The sequence below is a fragment of the Buteo buteo genome, chromosome 2, assembly GCF_964188355.1.
Source record: "Buteo buteo chromosome 2, bButBut1.hap1.1, whole genome shotgun sequence".
NCBI classification, from domain to species: domain Eukaryota; kingdom Metazoa; phylum Chordata; class Aves; order Accipitriformes; family Accipitridae; genus Buteo; species Buteo buteo.
Genome location: NC_134172.1, coordinates 73763764 through 73783046, shown reverse-complemented (window position 1 = coordinate 73783046; position 19283 = coordinate 73763764). Strand labels below are relative to the sequence as shown.

General features: G+C 39.9%; 2 long non-coding RNA genes across 3 annotated transcripts; both read left to right on the top strand.

Annotated features, from left to right (window-relative positions):
* Nucleotides 1-6132: 6132 nt before the first annotated feature.
* On the top strand, nt 6133-7906 carry LOC142028745 (uncharacterized). The gene is made up of 3 exons (XR_012649682.1): nt 6133-6214; nt 6434-6620; nt 7806-7906. It is a non-coding gene; the product is annotated as an uncharacterized LOC142028745 (long non-coding RNA).
* Nucleotides 7907-9019: 1113 nt separating this feature from the next.
* Nucleotides 9020-19042, top strand: LOC142026683 (uncharacterized). 2 transcript variants are annotated; one of them, XR_012648887.1, is made up of 7 exons: nt 9020-9080; nt 9842-10023; nt 10383-10459; nt 11223-11304; nt 13213-13332; nt 17966-18085; nt 18622-19042. It is a non-coding gene; the product is annotated as an uncharacterized LOC142026683 (long non-coding RNA). The 2 variants fall into 2 exon arrangements; XR_012648886.1 differs by lacking the exon at nt 10383-10459.
* Nucleotides 19043-19283: the final 241 nt, after the last annotated feature.

Below are 19283 nucleotides of genomic sequence, written 5' to 3'. Positions count from 1 at the left end.
TCAGTCTGTAGCAGAGGTGGATGGTGCTATGGCACCTGATGGTGTTTCCAGGTGAACAAAATCTTGTGTGCTCCAGCCTGTTTGTGAGTGCACTTGGTGTGAAAGCAAGCCTGAATTTGAGAACAGCCACTGTTTAATGGGTAAAGACAATGCTGCTTTGTGTAATGTCCCCTGAAATCATTGGTCAAAGATTAATTTTTATTTTTCACAATTCATGTTGTTCTGTGGTTGTTTACAAAAGCAGTAAAAGTCCCTCTAAGACTTTGAAAGGATGAGATTCATAATCAAATCCTATTTTTAGAAATGAAATTTTTTTTGTTTTTTAAGTGCTCTGACTTGAAAAATATATCTTGCCTGAATACATGCGTACTCTTGCTTAATAAAGAAGTAACTTACATAAGTCCTTGTGCTGCATGATACAGAGACCATAAGCAAGGAAGTAAGGAATGAAGAAATTTGTTCTATCCTAGTCCACGCTCCCTGGGACATGCATCTAGCCTGGGAATCAGCACAAACTGGGCACCTAAGTATATTTATTTACATTTACCATAATGCTTAGCTGTTAGGAATGTCTTTTCCTTTTGAATATGACTCATTTTTTTATGACTATGCACTCAGAAAGAAATTGTAAATAGTGTTGATCACTGACAGTGGTCTGTTCCTTGCACCATAGACTTTATGGATTAACTGTCTATTCTGAGCTTATATTCATGCCTTACAAAACATACAAAAATAATGACATCATTTTATGCTTCTCTGTAGTATTACAAAACAAAGCCAGTCTCATGTTTCTCACTGGGTAGGATTAAAATGTGGTTGCACTGCTGGCTGAGTGAAACTAAGGAAATAAGTAGCACCATTATCTGTCCGTCCAGCCCTTGGCACTTAGCGTTTAATTATATGAAGAATAAGAAAACTTAAACAGAGGCTGTGCTCACTAAGAAGGAGTTAAAATGGCAGGAACTAACTCAAATGCAAAAATTAGGTTGTGTTTTTTACCTTGGACAACAGTTTATATTTGAAAAAAAAAAAAATATATATGTATATTTTTTTATTTTTTTTTTTACCAGCGGTCCAAGGGATTGGAACCAAAATGTTTGTTTTTGAAAGAAGTTATAGTGTTCATTTTCTAACGAAACTACATAAAGAATCCTGATTAGCCAACCATTAGTGAGGAAGGTAAGTAAGCATCCAACATTACGTATGATCCTGTTTGTTAACAGACATTTACATTTGCCATTCAGGCTGTGTGTTCTGTATATCAGTTTTCTATGGTTACCAGAAGCTGACTGAATAAAGAAGTGCAGGGCAACCTTGTGCTGCTTTAGACAAAGACTTGTTCCTCTCCGGTGCACTCTGGGGCTGGTTTGCATGTCGAGGCATGTTTCTTTCCTACCGACACTAATACAAAGGTGGAGGGAGAATACCATTTTCTGGAAACTGCTTTAGTTTTTTTCAATCTGCTGTTATTTCTCCCTTCATAGATTTTTCTGCTCAAACTCCAAGAAAGTGTGATAGGAAAGGCAAGTACCTGTCTCTAAAGCACATGCCAGTATAGGTATTATAATAATAAAGCTTTGCTCTCATATTGCAATTTATTCAGTCAGGTTTCCTTTTTGTTCAGTCAAATTGCTATGAGACTTTTCACACTGGTAAAGGCTGCAGTATCATCAGAGACATACTGGTTTACATCATATAACTCTCATGCGAGTATTAATTTAAACCTGTCTTTACTATTATGAAATAAGTAGGTAGTAACATAGTCATAAGAAAAATTGTACTAACATAAACTAGCACATTTAGATTTAGATTAGTACAAATTGTTTACAGGCTTCAGACTCATTTAGTACAATAGAATATGCATACAATTTGTAAAATTCAGTGATTCCCTGCTTACTTTGGTAGAAATTCCTTTGAAATAATGAATGCATAGTTCAGAATAGAAATTTACATTTTTTTTATGTTATTTCAATAACAGACCAATAGGCTGATATTACGGTGGTTTAGTTTATGCCTTTTGCCACTTACTCAGCAAAATGTGTAACGGTACTTTGTGCCCACCATAGATCTTGATATTTAATTATAACTCATTCAGTGTCTGTAATTCAAATATACTCTTAAAAGTGTCCCCAAAGCTCTTGCTCATGGGAAACTAACAGACTCACACCAAACATACCTGCCACTACTAAAAGCTATTTGATGAGAGATTTAGAAAAAAATCTTCTTAAAATACAATATAAGAGAACTGCAAAAATCAGAGACTGTCTTCTTGAGACAGCTGCTGCACAGGAGCTCTGGCAGCTATTTTTGCTGGGAGTACTTTGGGTAGAAGATAAACATGGTCAAATTAGCTAGAATGCTGGAAGTTCAGTCAAGGATACTGCTTTAAATAGTTCACCCAGAAAAGGACAAAGCTTTCTTAGGGCAGCCCCTTCAGAATTCCAATTGCAGTAACAATTTTTAATAAGTAAATATAAAATATAGTGATTTTTCTGTGATTTTGTTTTACAACAGATTATTGGAATGTTCTGAGGTCAAATTCAGCCCTCAACTATGAAAAACTCAGTAATGCAAAAATATGTCGCTGAGAGTAGACCTTGATTAATATCGTTGTTTTCTTATGCTAGGTTATGTTTTTTCTATTCATGGCAATAGGTCGCACAGCCGCAAAAAAAGGATGATAAGATGATAAAATTTAAAGGAAAATGTGTTCGTTATTGAGCTTCTTTTACCCTGTGAAGGTTTTTACTTCTTGCCAAATACCTGGTATTTCACCTTCTCTGGGCTATGGTAATACTGACCTAAAGGAGATTATCTTCCAATGTAGGAATAAAATTCAGTACTTATAAATATTTTTGTATTCATTCTTGTTTAGTTGTGAAGAAAATAGGGAGGAGTGAGGTTGCAGGGCAAATTGCAGAACAAGGAAGCATTGAAGCTGCTGTAGCTATAGGCCCTCATTCATTAAGTCAGTTCAAGTTTGTTCAGAAGTCCACAGAAGTTGGTTTGAACATTTACCTGTGCTAGGGACGAAGGAGCATTTCTAGAGGATAGCAGCAACCTGGAAGTTTTCAAGATGCAATTCGACAGCCCTTTCCCAAGAGAGGTTGGACCAGATGATGGTTCGAGGTCCCTTCCAGCCTGGGCTGCTCTGTGATTCTATGGTTCATTTTTGCTTTTTCAAGGGCAGTCTAGTGCTTTTTGATGTGCTGCTTGGAGTTACAAGCAAAGGCTTATCAGAGCTCAATTTTAGAAGCTTCTGACAGCTGGTTAGAGGTGACCGATGTGAGTGAGGTTGGGCAAACCCTTCTGTTGCCAGGGAATTCAGGTAGGTTGGGCTTGAGATTGGTATGTGCTGGTAGGCTGCAAAGGGCTGACCCCTTTGTCACCCCTCAAACGTGACTCTTCATTTTGGCCTGGTCGCTGCTATTAGGCTTCAGCATTTTGGCTCAAATTGTCAAATTAGGAGGGGAAAATCAGTATGCCTGATGCTGGGCATCCTTATTCTTCTCTTCTGGTGCTCTCTCAGGTGAAATGATCACCTACCACCCCATCTTCTGGCTCAAATATTCCATGAGAGCTTGCCCCTGGCTCTCACATACATGTTTGCTGCTGCACCACTATTACAGCCAACATACATGTACCTGACATGGCAAGTATTCAGCCTTTCGCTTGATCATTCCTGTTCACTCATCTTGAAATCCTTCAGCTGCCACAAAAGCTTTACAGAAGTTCTAGTCGCTCCCAAAATGCCATATGTGTGGGTGCAACCCCCCCCATCTGTTAATTAACATTTGCAGGAACAGACCAGTTTCTAATCATGTGGGTAGATAGTGGCTATACTCAGCCCACTTGTATAAAAGAGTAATTTTCTAATGCCAAAAGTAGAAACAATTCTGTGGATCGTTTTTCGCAACCCCTTTGCAAATGCAGCCCCTCACTGTGGTTTTACATTGGTCTCAGCAAAGGGTTAACATGGGCTGTGCACAGCCAGTCCCCTTGCTGCCTCTGCTAAAGTAACATTAATTATAGAGAGCCCTAAGGATTCAGAGCAGCTAAAAAGGCTGAGTAGTATTTAAAGCCAAGACAGTAAAATAACCGGTTGGATTTGATCTCTAATAAATTACTATGTTCTGATGATAAAATTCAGCAAGAGTGTGACAGTCAGATGGGGAGGTTGGCAGCAAAAGTTTTAAAAATAAATAGTCTTAAATTGCAGGAAATTACAGCAAGCAGCTCCTCGGAGTTATTTTTCTCCATGCATTGTGTGTCTGAGAAGGCAGGCAGCCTGCTGGCAAGCTTTTGACCTTTTGTGTGTGAAATAAAATATGCAGGTGCAATAATGTGAATGCACAACGGGTGACAGTGACTTTCAGCTGCGGGTTTGTGCACTGAGGGCCCCACAGGGCTGCCAGGGGTGCTCCACATTAGCCCCATTAAACTTGAGATAAACACAGTGAGAGGCTATGGCTGTAAAGGATTGCAGAATATGTGTGTTTCCTACATATATTTTTGTATTCAAAACCTGTAAGTCAGCCAATGGAAGACTTGTTTTAAATTATCTTGCTGATAACTGATCTGATTCTCATATTGCCCTATTCATATTTCAGTCCGGACTAATTCTTCTCAGGGCAGTTGACTTTAGCTCAGTTACATTGCTGCAACCATGATCTAACTCCTAGTTCTTTGTGTGAAAGGAAATCCATACCTGCATGGTATGGATGATGTTGTCTTCTTCTCAGTGTAACTGTATTTGAAGAAAACCAGGACAAATTTATACCAAGACATTTTAAAGCTCCTTTTGCCGCAGTATCTGAGCAGCTCATAATCTTTTACATGCTTTTCATCACAAAAAAAAAAACCCTGTGAAATTGGGGAAGCATTATTGCCTTTTTTTGTGTAGTTTTGGAGCTGACGCAGTGGAAGACTGACTTACTATCTAGAGAAGTTTATGGGAGAAAAAGCCATGCCAAGCTGTAGGCTGACACAGCAGCATTTTTTCTCATGAAAACTTTGTCACAGCAAGCAAAATATAGGGATATTTTTTAGGGAAAAAAAGCATTAACTGTTATTCTGATGTTTCCTTGCTCTCCTTAGAGTTTCACATGACATTCTGTCTGCATGGAGGATAAGCTTTGTGTCATTTTTGCTTTGTAGCATCAGTGTTTGGCTCATCCTAAATTGTCAGCTGTCTTTTATGTAAAGCTTATCAGGCTTTTTTTTTTTTTTTCCAAGACAAGTTTTAAAGATTAAACTATACCAAATTAAACAAAAGCATTGCGTAGCTTGTGTTATTACACTCTGCACCTTAAAGAAACATTAGTTACTTGATTCTAAATGATTTATGTCCAAGAGGAAAAAATATTCTCAGGTAAGATGTTGTTACAGACATAAGCATTTTAGAGCCATGTGCTAGTTACTTAAAAGAAGTAGCAATTTCATAATTTATGTAACAGATAAGAATATATCATTAATTAGTTATGGTTTCTAAAATTTTTTGTTTGTACATATCAATAAAGTAGCATTTAAGCCTAGGCCCTTAAAAGAAAGGGCAAATAACTGTATTTTACATTGTTAGAATTAATATAACAAGGCTTTTCAGCACTTCAGCAGAATGAGCATAAAGAATGGATTTTTCATAGTCATAGAATGGTTTGGGTTGGAAGGGACCTTGAAGATCATCTGGTTCCAACCCCCCTGCCCTGGGCAGGGACACCTTCCACTAGACCAGGTTGCTCAACGCCCCACCCAGCCTGGCCTTGAACACTGCCAGGGATGTGGCATCAACAACTCCTCTGGGCAACCTGTTACAGTGCCTCACCACCCTCACAGTGAAGAACTTCTTCCTTACATCTAACCTAAATCTACCCTCTTTCAGTTTAAAACTGTTACCCCTCGTCCTACCACTACCCTCCCTGATGAAGAGTCCCTTCCCATCTTTCCTGTAGGCCCCCTTTAAGTACTGGCAGGCTGCTATAGGGTCTCCCCAGAGCCTTTTTAGTGTATCCTTGTTTTGAAGGTGACTTGGGAAGCATTTTTGGAAGTTTTATTTATGACCTATTTTTACTCCTTAACAGTAAAAGAAGAATGACCAAAGGGGTTTTCATGTTCTGTCTCTTTTTCTACCCTTCTAGAAATTCAAGCTTCAGTCCTGGGGGGAAAAAAACCCAGCTGAGGTAGTTCCTGTCTATAGGAGACTAGATAAACTCTAATGGTAAGCATGCTTCATTGGCATACTTTTTAATTTTTGCATGCCACAGTATGTTATTTTTAATTGTTCATAGTTTTAGCTTCATGAAGACATTTAATGTAACTGCTCCTCAAAGAACTCTACAAACTACATACGTGAAGCCTTGCAAGCAGCCGCTTCCTGCAAATGTATTTGAGGAGCTTTCTTCAGACGTCTTGCTTTGCCTTATTTCCCCACTGATAGATCTCGCTGGGCCAGACCGGAAGGTTGGAGGTGAAGGAGGTGACTTTTTAAGACCAATCTGCTAACAGTGAAGAAGCAGAGTGTACCATCTCTGACTGTCCTGGTTGTCAGAAGCAGATCAGACAGCAGTTTAGCTGACTTCACCCAAGATGGACCAGGCAGTGCCTGAGCTGGTAGATTCCAAGAGGTATGGAAATTTGATCAGGGAATGAAAAAGCACTGCTGAACTTGGGCAAGGTTCTGCGTTCGAATTTTGTTCTGGCTTTCTAACAAATTGAGGAGCAACACCTCTTAGTGTCTACTTTTCCACTTTTTTCTTGGGAATCCTTTATGCTTGCAAACCTGTCTGAGGATGTGTTGGGTTATATTCCAAATTCCTAAAACTGCTAAGTAAATATGAATGAGAAGTGACCAATTTTAAATGTAATAAATGTGTTAGAGATAGAAGGGTGACAGTAACATTGGGAATGTTGACACTGCAGTGACTGGAGAAACGTACTCTCAATTCTGCCTCTGCAACAGAAGTGACAAGAGTCCTGGGTCTCTCTGGAGAAAAGGAGTTGCTCCATTCAAATATTCAGTATTTATCAGATCAATATTCATATAAACAAAACTAGAACGATTCCAGTCATTCAGTTCTCAAAGTTTAATGTTGTTGTTACTGCTCCAGTGTTTGTCATTTGTTCAGGCATGAAAAATCACCAGTTTCTACTGTGGAAAAAAACCCCACACTGTCCCAAATACTTCCATGTCTTTATAAATCAGAGGAACACATAAAGAACTTAAACAGAGAATTATGAATCCAAAGTTTTACCTACTGATAATTGACGTTTAGAACCAATTTTTAGCTTCCATATTCTTTTCAAAATATTGTTTTAAAAAAATTAAAGGATATGTTTTTGGAAGTTTAAATAACCTACGTAGAGAAATTTGTATTCTTGTCTAGGTTTTCTTGAATTTGTATTCTTGTCTAGGTAGGAACTAGAACCAGTTCTAACTATTATCTGCTGGTGGCACCATTACACCAGAAGAATCTAAAATCCAAGTCTTAAAACAGAAAAAATGCCACAGATTACACCTTTCAATCTGACTTAATGGAAAAAATTGTATTTTTTTTAATTTTTTCATAGTTTGATGTCAGTTAAACTATTTAGCTTGTTGTCTGTGCTTCTCAACAACAGATGTTATTAAAACAGGTGTTTGCAGCAGATTTTGGACTGAGCATGCCAACATGGCTCAAACAGTTAATATGGACGGAAGAACAAACACTTATGGAGCTGAATATAGATACTGAGATTTTTACGTGAAATGCATGTGATATTGCTGAAATCTGATAAAAGCTAATGCCTTGACATTCTGGCTCTCCTGCCAGGACAGGGCTCACTCTTTTAGATCCAGCAGAGTTTCGGGTTTGACCACAGTCTACACTAGTGAGCTTCAGAGAGGACCAGGACAGACAAAGAACTGCAGCACTCTATCAAAAAAGGGTCCACATCCAAGGCAGCTGGAAAGACGGACACTAGCAGCTGGCAAGGCTTTGACTATCTCTACCGGTATGTTAAAATTGCTCACCTTAGAGCGTTGAGAGCTGTTAACTCTGAAAGCACCACTCACTTCCATCCCCAATGTTCTGAGCTGCTCAGTGCACCCTTTAGGCAGCAGCAGAGCCTGGACCCTGTCCTTGCTAACAAAGCCTCCTGTGAATACAGCATTTTGATGCCATGGGGCCTTTGTGGGTGACTTTTAAGGAAAGTGGCTTAATAAGGAACCTAATGGTGATGTAACAGGGAAGGAAATTGTCTGGCAGTGTCACCTAAAGCGGGTGACCCTTTATGCAATCATACCCTGTTTCTTTTCCTGGATCAGAAGTATTTCTACATTGAGTTTTATTTCTTTCTTTTTTTTTTTTCTTTCAGGAATCTTGGCTAAATAAATAAAAAAACAATTTGGAACTTGGTTCATCTTTTCTATGCTGATGATTATTCTCTGACACTTGGCTTTTCTAATTGTAAGTGGATAGGAAAAAGGCACTCAATCTTATATCTCCTCTAAATTTTGACAACGGTTTGGTTTGTGGTATGATCTATTGATAAAAAGCTTCCTGATAGCTCTTTGTTTGCTACAGAATGACTGAACACAGGTACATTAACTTTTGTCTGTGGGGTAACCGCAACCATTTGTTTTGTTGGCAGCTAAAATAGAGGTGATTCTGTTTTCTTCACAAGCTTATACTTGTGTGAAGAATCTATGGATTAAAAACAAGACTTAATTTTTTAAACATCAGTTGTGTTTGTATGTGCAGAGAGGTGCACGGGGGGTTGTTTCTTTTTCATATAATGAACGCTGTACATTCACAATCTTTGAATACAGCTTATATCCATTCTATACATGGTAGTTGCATATATGTGTGTTTAATGCCTGTACCAAATCTTTCTGCTACCTTAAGTTTAGTTTTTAAGGACGATATTGATTGCTGCTGTTGTCCTGTTGTTAATGTCAGTGTGGGTTTAAATCATCTTCTGGCTCAGGAATTGCCAGCAGTGCTGACTGTAGCACAGAGGGGGTATTCCACATAGACTCACATTATGTTTACCTTGCTTGTAATACTCCTCTCTACAGATTTGCTGTTGGCCACTGCTGGAAGCAGGTTAGTGTGTTTGGTGGCTCCTCCTCCAGCTGATGAATCGCAGCAGTTGGTAGTTTAATTATTTTCCATGCACTTTTTCACAGAAACAGATTACAGAAAGTGTTTTGGATGTACATTTTGTATGTGTTTAGTAGTTGCTAAGTTTCCTGAATCTGAATCTGCATTTCCTCTGTTTCTACATTCCCTTTCCGACTCGGACAAAAATTTTGAGGTGTGAAAATGTCTGACTTTATATTTTCTGTTTTATTTATTTCACTGAGCTTTTCCTAACCCTTCATGTAATTTCCTAGACTTTCATTATTGATATATATTGATACGTAACTGTATGAGCCAATTGTATACCAGAGTACACAATGCAGTTTGGCTTCTCCTGTGGCTAGGAAAGGCAATCACTTCCAACACACAGTGGTAAGTATTTCTCCATGCAGGTTTCTTCTAACTTTAGTTTTCAGCTTAATACAATGAAGACTGAAAACTTCTAGTAGTTAACCTAAATTAATCTTTCTCCTCCCTGGAAGACAGAAACATTTCTAATTAAATACGTAATGGATTCTATTAGTTCTATTTCTTACATGGAAGTAATTACTGTACTCTTCTTCCTTTACTCAAAAATGGGAGAATCACATAACATTTCAGTCCGTTGTGAATGTCCTTATCCATGGCATATGATCCTGTATGTTAGGATTAAACAAGAGAGAAAATTATGCAGTTTATAAATCCTCTTATAAACCCTGATAATTTTCTTTTTCTCCCAATTTTAGAAAACACAAATTCATCCCATATTGTGCTCTCCTTCTCATGGTTAATGTTGCTTTATATCTGGGCAGAAGTAATTTGTGCAAGACGCATTGCTTATAGGACAGTGCCTAAAAATATTTCAAAAGGTCATTGCACATCAGACAGAAGGCAGCGCTTGTTCCAGCCACTCGCACTGAGAATACAGGTCTGTTAATATTAATTGTGCATATTTTAAACAGTGCATGTTTTAAAAATACACTGTGCAAACATGCAGCAACAAGCTTTTTGTAAGCCCTCGGACTGAATAATGGAGGTCAGATCTTCACTGATGATTTTAGGCATAAATGTTTGCTGTTCTTGTTAACTTCAAGATTTGTGAATTAGAGCCTTATTTGTGCATGTGCTTCCAGGAAAGTGGGGTATATTTCCACACTCACCATTTCCAAAAATACAAGTAAAATAAAAATAGTAACAAAGATGTATAAAGTACCAAGAAGATTAAGAGCTAATCATTTGCACAAGCATTCACCATGATTGTGCTTATAATAGTAACTATGTACACAGAACATGGGAAAAAATCTGCTGGGAGATCAAGGCCAGATTCCCCACGTGCTCAAAAGAAGTCGAGCTGCCGTGAGAAGGTAGACTTACAGCCTTGACAGCTTCCTTCTCCTCTCTGCCTGCCCTGATAGCTACTGGCCCAAGGCTGCATCTGCCAAGAGGTTCAGCGCTCCCAGTGCATGTTGCTGCAGCTGCTTTCCTGGCCCCCCTTGCCCCCTCAGATGTTCCAAATGGCTCGCAAAAGGCAGAGGCGGCAGACTGCTCCCTGGGCTGACGTTAGGATCCCGCTGGGTTGTTCCCAAGGGTTATCTTCTTTCTTACGGGGTGGTACGACTGGGAAAGGGTGAAGAGAAATTGAAAACTAGCTCCCAAAATGTAATGCACACATACGTTCATCTTTTCTGACATCCCTTCTTGTGAGCCCAGACAAAACCAAAAGACGTGATTCTCTCTTCAGGTGGATATTATCTAAGAATGATGTTTTTACTAAAAAAACCCTTATTCTGAGACTTTTATATGTCTCCAGAGAAAAGGCTGCAGTATTTGAAAGGCTGTATCAATGTTAAACAAAGAAACCCTAACACCTGGACACCATTCCTGTCAAGGCCATCTCACTCTAGCATGCTTGGTTTGTTTTGTAATTTATCCTTAATAAGAAAATGTTGAAAAGGTCTGATTCTGGCTTTGCATCAAAGGCAGTGAAGCCGTACGTGTACATCATTGTTTATAATGAGACACAGTGCTGCATGGCAATTTACAAACCAAATTTATGTTGCTATTTAGTATGGCTTTTTTTTTAAAACTGGTGCATAAATGTGTTTACAATGGTAATTTTTCACACAGATTTTGAAGAAGAAAGAATGCTGAAAGTATGAAATGTGGTGAAAGTGACAGCACTGCAAGTCTGGAAGGCGATGCTGTGTAGGTAAAGTCATCTCAGAAATTCTTTAAATGTTAAGTTTATGAAGATAAATGTTAATTCTCTTTTGGAAGAAAGACTGAGGTAGAACAGATGGGGTGGTTGCCAAGAAAATGGTTTGAAAGGAAGTAATGTGCACATGTTGACATTTCCTGCTTTTACATCAATTTAAAAAAAAAAATCTTATGAAATAGCCTTCAGTGGAATAATTGTGTTTATTAGTGTGGTATGAAGACAAGCACTTCCAGCATCTCAGAAGGGCTGTCTTGCACTGTGCCTCTCTTCTGTTGTATTTGACGACCCCATTTCATCTCTGCTCAACACACGCTTTTGTTTTGTTTTTGAGAAAGCAAGATGCCATGCCTTGAACAAAAATTGAGCAGCATCTTTTACTTGCCATGTGTGCAGCCTTTTCCGCCTAGAGAGGTTAAATGTGAGTAGGACTTTGACCACCTTCCCATGGCTGCCCACTTGAGGTAGAAGGTCATTGGCCCTGCCTGCCCAGGGCACAGGTTTCATCTCTCTCTTCCTCGGAGCATAATTACAATTAATCAGCTCATTCCCACTCTCCCTACCCGAGAATCAGATTCATGAAGCAGGTTTGGGAGGGGAGGACGTTGGTAGGTTGAAGGCCAAGGAATATCTTCCTCCCTGGTCCCTCCTGGTATCCATCCGTGCAGTCCCTGCCCTGTGCATGAGGTGTCTTCCACCTCTCTGCTCCCCTGGATTTTCCCTGTGAGAATCCCAGTTTCCTCCCTGAGCAGCCCCCCCCCCCCCCCAAGCATCCTGTAGCTGTGCAAATAATGTTCTGCTGTCTTTTTTTTCAAGTAACATTTGAACATATGTTTTATATGGAGATGCTGATGGACAGCAACATCTGCTGCTCCCAGCCAGCTCATACACTCTTATTTGGATTGTAATTACTTCGTCGGCTGCGATCCGTGTCCTGTGTTTGCCCACTATCTGTTTCTGTCAGGTCTTCATCTTCGACAAACTACCCATTATGTAGTGATAATAATTAAATCTCCCCTCCACCAGGCAGGTCTGAGCAGTGCAAGAAGGGCCCTCCTTGTCCGTGCAGCTGCCAAAGAAGATGCAGCTTGTAATGATGCCTTAATCACCTGCCTGCTAGACAAGGGCTGGGACCACCTATTTGTTTCAAACAAGCCATTTTAGCAGCTGTCAGATGCTAATGGCTTTCAGCTGCTGACAACCTGTGCCCTATGCAAACCAGGGGACATATCATGGAAATGTGCATAAATATTCATGTGGGACTAACAAAACCAAAAGTGCAAGTATGGTTATCAGAGCTCTCGCATGAATGTATTGTAACTGGCCCTGTTGTGTTGGGTTTTGTGTGATGAATGCAGGGTGAATGTTTTGAAGTAATGTTATTGTTTTTACCTTTGTGAGGAAAAAAAACCACTGAAGGTAGTGGGGTTGCAGGGGTGCGTGGGTAAGAGCGGGATTCGTGCCCCTGCATGATGTAGGCAGCTCTACATCGGCACTGCTGTCTATCGTGGGTGAGGCACTGAAACTTGTTATTAAGAGAAAGGAGTTGCTGTATTTAATCATTCTGTTTGCATTTCTTTTCTGAAGCTATGTATGAAGAATTGAAAGTTTCTCACCAGATCTGTGCTCGATGCTTAAAGAACAAAAGAACCCAGTGATTGAGTTCAGTGGTTTAGTTTTTAAATTAACTAACTAATTTCAAGAACAAGAAAGTATCTGATTTGCTCAAGCCTCGATAAGTTCCCACTGTTCTAGCACCCTGAAGCCTCAAAGCTTTGACATCAATATAGGAACGTTGCAAGTCAATTAAATTCTGGTTTACAAATTAATTTTCTCTCTGTGTCTGCATGCAAATATTTTAAAAATATTTTGTTTGTAATGTGCTTTTACTTTCCTTGGCAGATTCGGGCTAGCTGTGCTGAGAAGGGATGTTCAGATTAAAGTATGTGATGGGGATGACAAAGATTCTGTAACAACAGAGTCAATGGAAAAGTATGATGGTCCGCTTGAAAGTCTTCTTTGGTAGGTACCTATAAAGTTCATGAGGAGCCAGTGATATGCATTTGCTCATGTTTCTCTACCGTATCAATAACTTGCAGTAACATTCAAAATCTGTAAAGTGTTTTCAATCAGTCGTCTGTAAAAGTAATCAATTTTGGGGAGACTAGTAAAGCTGTCTTTATATATTCCTTACATCTTTTACCTCTACTGCCTGGAGTGAAGTTTACCATTAAAATTCACTAAAAAGTTGCTGTCTTTAGGATTGCATAAAAAGGTGCAGAGCTGGACAGGGATTAAAGGATCAATCCTGCAAACTGTTGGAAGGCAACAGATTTTACTTATGAGAGCTTCAGTGAGAAAAATTCACACTGTGGTTTGACTGTGCTGTGATTCTCATTTGCACTGACTCTGCTGTATACTGCTAGAAACGGGTAGGATTCAGTCTTGAGTGGGACTGACCAAATGAGAAATGTTTCTTGGGTATGTGCGAACAAGACAGACTCTATGAAGGCATCCAGTTGATTAGCTTCATCTAAATCTGAAAATAATTATAAATTGTTGCTGGTACCTTAATTCCCTTGCATAATTATCCATGTAGCCTGTGCATGGATATTTTTGTGGTGAAGAGCTGTTATGAAAATGAAGTTAATTCAGTGTTTCAGATAAAGAAGGATATTTTAGATAGAAATTGTTGTCATAATAGTTACACAAAAGGTTTAAAATATTCTGTAACTTGGTATGAATAAAATATCAAAAGATATAGGTGTTGTTCATGAACCATCAAAGAGTTTTCCACTGCCACTGTGTTTTATTAAAATGAAGGAGGGAAAAGAATAAAAACAAAGCCATGTGCTAATCCTTTCCTTTGTTGCTTAAGGGAAATTTCAGTATAAAGTAGCAATTTCCATATCATTTGAACAGCAGTTGCAACCCATTGGTGTTTAAAGTAAAATGTGCAACTACTATAATCAGCAAAACAGATGTAAATGTCTTATCTGTCTTTAAATGTAGTTCCCTACTTGTTGTCTCAATTTGATTTAGAGTGGAAAAACTTGATCAGATAATTAAAAACATAGAAGCTGCTATTTCATTTCTTTCATAGTCATAGTTTGTTCAAAAGCAAGTTGGAGTGAGCTTGGCTAGATGCAGCAGCGGCAGGAGTGAGGGTCCCTGCAGCATCGCGGCCAGCCCTCGTCCTGCGCTGCAGAAGATGCCACAGCTTGCCCTGCTCTGGAGGTGGGAAAGGGACATGTCTCCTTCCCACCACCCTGTTCGCTAACTCTTCTCCTGCCCCTGGGGACAGGAATGGCCTTCTAGTTCTGTTTATGCCCAGTGGCATCCCAGTGCAAGTCTCTGTGCATTTTTGTAAATAAGTGATAACAAAAATAAATGACATTTAGCATTTAGATCCCAGACCAGTGGTTTTGTTTGTGCAGGGTACAGTGTAGCAGGTTAGATAAAATCCCTCTGAACTCTCTGAGTTCTGCCATCCCAGGCTTTGGGTGGCTGGAACCATTCCTCAGAGGGCTTTTTAACTCTAAAAAAACCCCGTAATGGTATGCAGAAAGAGTTTACTTTATCCTTCACATTTCCAAATTAAACAATGAACACATGTTGATGGTGCTTTTCTCTGCTTGGTGTATCTGAGCTGCTGGTGTAACAAATAGAGCCAGCTAGGGATTTCCATCAGAATGATTTCTGAGTAAAACTGCCCTTCTTGGAAAAGGGAAAACTTCTCAGGAAAAGCCTTGGGTTTTGATCAAATTAAAATTAAACTGCTGTTAGATAAATGAAATGAATGACAGCTTGGCTATCCACCTGGGTAAAAGGATCTTATCAATTTCTGCAAGGTGTCTGCTGGTAAAACCCTCTTGCATCTGTGTCTGGGGAGCTGCGCTTGTCCTGGGCAAGGGAGGAAAGTGGGGGGGTACAGCCCCCCACCTTCCCTTCAGCTCCTGCTGCCATGATGCCAGGCAGAACAGGCTGCAAAGGGGGAGGCTTCCCCATCTTCTTTGAAGTGCCTTCTAATTTTTTTTCCTAGATGGAGAAAGAACCTGAAATGGATGAGGCCTCCCAGACAGGGTGCTGATGGGATGAGAAACCCTGCTTTGCTTCTTCTAAAACACTTTCCTGGGAAAAGGCTGTATTTTTTTGAATTAGTATTTTTCCTAACCAGGAGACATCTTATGGAAAAGGATTTCCATCTTGTGGTCAGCTCTGGTAATAAAACACTCCTGCTAGGGTCTTTCTATAGCAAACCAAAATGCTTTTAGTAAGAAATAATGCAAATCTGTTGTACTTTCTTGTGAAAGTAAACATTGAAGACCTCACAAAGTCTGTTTGCATTTGTACTTGGGCATGTCTACCTATTAGAAGGTAAAAATGTTTCAGGATTAGCTCCCTTCAGAAAGTCATCTTTGGAACAAAACAGAATTGTAAAAGGTATAATATAAACTATTCATGACAGAATATTAAATTCTGACAGATCATACAGCATGTTGGCCTCAGGAGCCGTGCACAGGAGCTCAGACCCAGAATTACTTGTAGCCTTAGCAGAAGAGGGGCAGTTACTCCTGAACTCTGGAAAAATTTCTATCCAGAGCCAAATATTGTTGTTTGGGTTGTTTTCTATTCCAGGATGACTCTTAGGCTCAGTACAACGTCATCATAACTTCATGCAGATATTTGTTCTTCAGGACAAATTTTGAAACTCATGCTCTAATCTTGAAATAGTAAAATGCTGCAGGGTTAAGTGGTGGAGTTCACTGGAAAATCTACTCACTTCAGTGGGAAAGATTTTTTAACATACTGAAAACAAAACGAATTTGGAAAGGTCATTTTAAATATTAAGAACTGTGACTGAAGGGCAGAGCTGTGTGCACTGGAGAAGTTTAGAGCTGCTGGCATTCAGGATCTGGTGTAGGTTGTATCTCCAGTGCCCCTTAAATGACCTCTATCATACAAGCCTACAAATACAGGTGAGGCTGTTAAAAAGGAAAAATTTGATCCTTATGTTTAAATATTATCTTATTTGTCCAGTGATGCCATTGCTAATTGCACTGAAGATATTCTGACTTCGGTGAGAGCAGGACCAGCCCTGAATATTTGTAAGGAGAGTTAATAAGATCTCAGATCGAATTCTTATAGATACATGTAAGAACTTTATAAATTCTTTTTACTTTGAGGGCTTGTAACTAAAGGAGATGTTCAGTGTGTTCCTCAGTGGGTGCCAAAAAGTTTATTTTCAGAAGTGTCTGAGTCTCACGGAAAGTCAATGACTGCTATATTTAATCTGAAGCCTATGCAACTGCTGCCGAAATCAAACCATGTTCTTTTTGTAGGAATAATAAGAAAAAAAATACAGCATTTATGTGAAGAATCAGGAACCATACATATGACTTATATGACACAGTAATGTAGATTTTTAAAAAACAGTTCAACAAAACCGTCTGAGGCGGTGCTTTAAATGTCACTGTAAGGAAAGTAGAAAACAAGAAAAAATTGTGAACTCTTTGCAGTATTTGGTAAGTAGTTTCAGAAAAACTTACTTCCAGAGTTCGCACATGGGCCTTGCTCTACTGGTAACTGCAGTCAGTGGGAGTTTTTGCCATTGTCTCTACTGAAACAGGATCCAATTTTTTTTTTTTTCTTCTCATGTGGAAATATAAATCTTGGACCTTAATCACAAGAACAATTAAGGAGCAAAATACTTTGTCTTTTTATTTAAAAAAAAAAGTCATTAGAACTACTGGTTAGTTAAAAAATACTCGAGGAAAAGCTTCTTTAAATCAAACAAATCTCTCATTTTGCTTTTAGACCTTCCTGAAGAGTGCTGTGTTTATACCATTTCTTTTAAGTGTGAGAACTTTATGTCAGATCAAACCATTAGCAACTCTCCGGGGAGCAAACAGCAAAGCGCACGGCTCGGGGCCACTGTGACGAAATAGTTTCTACACTTTCACGGTTCGCCACAGGAAGCAAGCGATGAGGAGAAATCAGCCAGAGAGAGGAGACAGGCAGATAATTTGGCAAGGAAGGGAGCAGCTGAGCCCTCCCAGGCTGGCTGTTCCACAGCCGCTGGGGAAGGCAGGCTGGGCTCTCTGGGCATCCCCGGCCAACCCTTGCGACGGAGTTTCGGCAGACGAAGTGTGATGTGAATTTTATGCACCCAGCAGGCCAGGCTGGCTTCAGTCCCTGGGGTCCCACTCTGGTTTAGGTCTATTCTGTGAATTGCAATATGTACACGGATGGGCATTTCTTCTTTCAAAGGTTTGGGAGCTCGTGCACGCTCCTTTGCCCACGGTAAAGCCAAATTGCAGGGCTTTGAGCCTGCCGGTGAAGGTGCTGGTGGAGGGATGAACAATATTTTTCTTCAACTTACTGGATTGCTTCCCTTCTCTGTTTTGAACTACTGAGTAATTATGTCCCTTGAAAACCTTTGCTTCGTTTATCTAGTTCTGTGGACCTATAATGTTACCCAGCGCACTGTATTTGTATTTGTGAAGAAGTGCTTTACTTGTCTGAAATTGCACTGACAATTGTCCACTTGCTTTTATGGAGGTGAGGTTTGTGCACATGCTTGTGTTTTCATTTTAAAAACTTTGCCCTGCACAAGTAACCATAATACCTATGTAAGCTCTTGTGTATCCTGCAGTCCTGACAACAGTGGGTGGGCACCATCCTCCCTGCTTCTGCCGTTTCCAGCTTTGGAGAGGACTATTTTGTGGAAGTTTTGGTTCCCACATCCTCAGCTCTTCAAACTGTGACAAGGAAAGTAAGTATGGGTGCTTTGGAGAAAGCCAGCAGACCAAATGGCCTGTTGGTTTTTTTCCTCGTATTACCAGTTGCTAAGAAATGTCTGAAGGAAGCTGTCAAGCACACTCTGGTGGTGTTACTTTCCATATCAATGGCTGCTAGGGTCACCAAAGTGTGGCCTCATCGGAAAGAAGTAGCTGCTCCCGAGGTCAGGGACAGCAGGGAGGTGTCCCAAGCAGGTACCAGCAGTGACTTTCAAATTGACAGGGAGACACTCGTGACACGGGCTCTCCTGGGCACGGTCTGTGCCAGGACACATACGTGGAGAGCTTCTCTTGCCTTGGAAGGGGCTCTCCTGGCTACTCTGTTTGGTTCTGCCGGGACTTGGGAAGTCCCGTGTTTTGCTATCCTAGCGCACAGAGTGGAAATCAGGTGCCTTGGTAAGTGATGTTGCTCTCCCTGCCTCAGAGCAGGGGTTTCACCCGCCCCAAACTTTGGTTGTTTCTATGGCCCAAATACAGTGCGTTTTATTCATCAGTTTTATTTTTTCTGCAGTTCCTAAGCTGTGGGCAAGCGTTGTGACACCAGGCTGCCAGCTTTCAACAGCAGCATCCCAGAAATACTGGTTAATCACTAGTTTATTAGCTTATGGCCTTAGGCAAACCTGAAATCATTAACAGCCCATTTGTTGGGCTAATGATTCTTTTTTACTACATGTATAATTTAATACATGGTAACTTTCATGCTTAATTATGCTCTTCAAAGCTTCTTTTGAAGGAATTTATTTTTCTGCATGCATGTATATAAAAGGGTTGGGAGCTGGCTGGCTTTGCTTGCATGCTACTCTGTGTTAAAACCTAGATGGTTTATTTAAGAAGATTTTAATTTAGATATGGGTATTTCCTCCTTTGCTTGTTCTTTCAATATTTTTCAGTGCTTGAAAAATAAATAATGATGAATTACCAACACGTTTAAAATGGCATCATTTTATGCCCCGTTGTAGCTTGCTACATTGTTTTGGACAAGATGTAAACCCAGAGTCCTGATCAACTGGGCCATTGTGCCAGCAGTTTCCAGATGAATGCGAGTGTTGATCTCAGTGTCCTGGCCGCATTCCAGCCTGGTTCACATTTTACTCAACGGCAAGTCCCACTTCTGTTCTCTCTAACCTCAGTGGGAACAGAGACAGACCACTGTAAAGTGCTGCTAATCCCACG